Here is a 3,959-nt window from a genome sequence, read left to right on the forward strand (position 1 = left end):
GACCCGCAATTTCAGCAGCCATTGTCTGGGAATGCTCGATCACCTAGTGCTCACGGTCCGAGGCGCTTTTCACACGAGAAACCGCATCAAAATGGTCACGGTCCTGGACCGGGCGATTTTCTTCTTTTGTGTCGACGTGCTTCAGGTGTCGGTGGCGGCGGCACAGGCGCGCATGCGCTGATTTTCCCGCCTGACGAGGAGGAGGAGGAGGAGGAGTAGGGTGGGGGCTCGTCAGTCTGCGGTCAACCTGAACAGAGAGCGAGTGGCGCCGGTCGGCTCTCAATATCTCTTCGTTCCAAGAGGGATTGACGCGACGTCGTTTGTGTGTGCTCGTTCTGAGTATGTGCCATCGCAGTGTCGCGTTGTCAGTGCCAGTGGAGTGTCGTGACAGATGTGAAACTTGTAATACGTTAATTAAAGTGGTCGTTTGAACGAAGCCAAAAAGTGTTCATCTCGCATAAAGAGCAGAAAGAGTTGTTTAGATACTGGTCATAGACTGGGATTTTTTTTTCAGCAGACAATAAGCAGCACCATGAGGTAACGAGAAAAAAAAAATGGAGCACACAAGGACAAGATAACGACTAATCCGGATTTCGTCTGTAAAAGAATGGTTTGGCATTCAAGTACTAATTGCACATAACATTTTGTCGTTCTCATTATTTGAATATAAAAGTTCTCGGCCCACATCTAATATCCTTGTTCAGTGTGTGCGTTTGTGAGTGTACGCATAGTGTGTGACAATGCACATTCACGCGCATGTACAAATGTACTTGCAGACGTTAATGCATATACCGGTACCTTGTTAATCTGCGTGATGTTGTCATTGAGTGGCAGTAGAGGGATTTGAGTTCCGGAACTATTCTACCCTGGTGTCGCACGTGACTTCTCCTGAGATTAAGTTTCTAATTAGTTGGATTAATATGCGTCAATAGAAACGTTCTTCTCGTGTCGTTACTCGGCAAATCTGTTTCATGGCGCGCATGCGTAAACTTCTCAAACGATTCTAAAAATAAAAACAATGATAAATAGATAAATAAGAATAGATAGATAATCTCGTGTGGCTCTGTCTGATTTGACTGACAAGCTGGCTTTAGTTGAATTATTATCTAGAACCACCATAAACCCTTTACAAATGATGACAAGTTCCTCTGAACTGAATAAAAACCTTAGGGATGAGCAGAAACATAATCAATTCTACATCTACGAAGGGCAAACAATTAATTGTTTTCCACCTCATGAGTGAATTTGATAGAAGGAACAATGGAGTTAAGCCTCGTCACTCTTAGTTCTCTCGTCAAGTGGAAGAAAATAATCGTTTGCACTTAGATGTAAAACTGATTAGCGATAAGGAAGTTCTAAAGACTAAATTTGATAGAAAACCTACCCATATATCATCTTACTTTCATTATTTTTCTAATCATCATCATGTTAATGCAAAAAAGAAATCTGTTTTTATTTCCATGTATTTGAGAATATACAAGATCTCAGGCCCGTTTTTTATGAAGAAACGAAAGCCACCCAAAATATTGGGGACAAGTTCAAACATTTTATTCATATTCTCAGCCAATGTCACAACAACGCCAAGAAACGTTTCTTCAAAGTAGATAAATTTATTTCTCCCTTATCATGAACATTTTCTTGGAGTTAGGAACATTCTAAAGAAACTGGATATTAGAGTAGTTTTCAAATACAACAACAACATGAAGTATCTCATCCTAACAACAAGAGGATCATTTATAAGATTCCATGTCGTGACTGTGACAAAATTTATTAATGGCAAACTGAGAAAACCATGGCGACAAGGATTTCCCAGCATAATTATAGTGTGAAACCTCCCCAAGAAAGTAATGCTTTGTTTCAACACAAAGCATTAAATAATCACCTTGATTGGTGTAGGGTTAAGATCAGAGCGAGGTCCATGATTATGCCTGAGAGAAATGTGATTGAATCATGCTTAATCTCAGACACATACAAACAACATGGCCATGACTTAAGGACATTTGAAATGTAATGAATTGTTAAATTACGTAATTGTTAAGACGTACCCGCCAGACTGAGCTAGCGATGTCAGGTAGAAGGAAGGTAAGATCATGTACATCTCTTCACTCATGTGAACACGCCACCCCCCCCCCCGTTTTTTTGTTTCTGCTTTCTGCGTTCCTTCTTGGTTTTAGGCTTAACTCTTCTCACACCCTTGCCTCGTGTAAAACGTCCGACGATGCAATTATACGAAAGTATTTACTGTCTCCAAGTTTCTTTTCTCTTGTGGTAATTTTTCATATATTGTTTCAGTGATGTGGTAGTCCTGCTTATATATATATATATATATATATATATATATATATATATATATATATATATATATATATATATATATATATATATAATTGCAAAAATAATCACAATAACGCATTTCTGCAATATTATTTAGTCACGCGTTTTTGTGATTATTTTTGCAATACGTGTGTGTGTGTATATATATATATATATATATATATATATATATATATATATATATGTATATATATATATATACTAGTGTGTGTGTGTGTGTATATACATATATATATATATATATATATATATATATGTATATACATATATATATATATATATAATGTATATAATATATATATATATATAATATATATATATAATGTATATATATATATATAAAATATGTAATATATATATATATATATATATATATATATATACACACACACACACATATATATAACTGACAAAACAACCGTTGCAGTGGAGAACGAACGGATGTGGTTGCAGTCAATCAACAGCACCGCTGCTGTTGAAGGCTCAGTCGCAGCAGAATTGTAAATCATTATTATCTTAATCATCGTGATCATTATCGTAGTAGCAGTCCACATATATGTATATGTTTATATATGTACGCGGTTTTATGTGTTTGTATGTATATATATATATATATATATATATATAATTATATATATATATATATATATATATATATATATATATATATATATATATATATAAGGATATATATTTTTTTTTATTAGTTTATTTTGTACATGTGTCGTGCAACGGATAAAGTTATGGCTGAGATGGAAAAAGAAGAAGAAGAAGGAAAAAAATGTAGTCTCGAGCTCGGGCAGTGAGGGAGGTGGAGATGGGCCTGGTGGTCAGTCACTATGTCTGGAAGATACGTATCCGTGAGTGTTGGTTGCGTCACGTCTTAACATGTGAGAACTTTCGCGGGAGCCTCGTTGCGTCATGTGGGATCTTTCTCCTGCGAAGTCTTCCCGTCACTAGATTCACTTTCTCGAGACCTCTCTCTCACGAGATGTGCCTCATGATCTCCTCCTCACTCGCGAAAATTCTCCTGCGAGGTTTTTAATTTCGCGGTATCTTCCTCTTTCGAGAGATCTCCTTTTAGTGAGACGTCCGTCTCTAGCAAACATTGTGCCCTAAGCTAAATAAAGTCGTCTAGCTTGAGAGCAGCATCCTATTTAATATAACCAGTACCTCACAGTCGCCTGGTATGGGTTATTCTTTGTGTAAAGCATTTTTTTTTTTACATTATTATGTGAACTTGATGGATTGGTAAATAGAAGAGCTGATTTGTAGAGTCGTGTGGGGACAGCCGTGGTAGTTATGAACGAGGCGTTGTTCATCAATGGAACAAGGGCGCCATGGGTCTGAGGGGACTAAGTGTGAGCTGCATAATTTTTATTCAGTCCATATCTCAAGAGACCTTTAATGATATCCCTTCAAACCAGACTCATGTGACATTCTTTTATGATTGGAAAAAATTGGTCACTTGTATATTGTATTAGCCCTCCTTTCTATTGCACTTCTAATGCTTCTATCACGAGACCTCATTTCACGAGGATTTTTTTCTTTCTTTTTTTGACACTCCTTGTGTCCGACCTCTCGGCGGCCAGCAGGAAGTGTTGGGGGCTGCGTTCTCTTCCTGC

The 3,959-nt window shown here is 37.2% G+C and overlaps 1 protein-coding gene across 2 annotated transcripts in view; it reads left to right on the top strand.

Annotated features, from left to right (window-relative positions):
• The first annotated feature begins 240 nt into the window (after positions 1-240).
• LOC143028294 (uncharacterized) overlaps positions 241-3,959 on the top strand; it is a 226,142-nt gene continuing 222,423 nt past the window's right edge. Inside the window, exon 1 of one of the 2 annotated variants that reach the window (XM_076190168.1) lies at positions 241-339. The gene's annotated coding sequence lies outside the window, so the exon portion shown is untranslated. The remainder of the gene's footprint in view (positions 340-3,959) is intronic. The other variant, XM_076190169.1, reaches the window with a different exon arrangement.

This window comes from Oratosquilla oratoria, chromosome 9 (assembly GCF_046742065.1).
Source record: "Oratosquilla oratoria isolate Oo_2021 chromosome 9, ASM4674206v1, whole genome shotgun sequence".
Classification (NCBI taxonomy): domain Eukaryota; kingdom Metazoa; phylum Arthropoda; class Malacostraca; order Stomatopoda; family Squillidae; genus Oratosquilla; species Oratosquilla oratoria.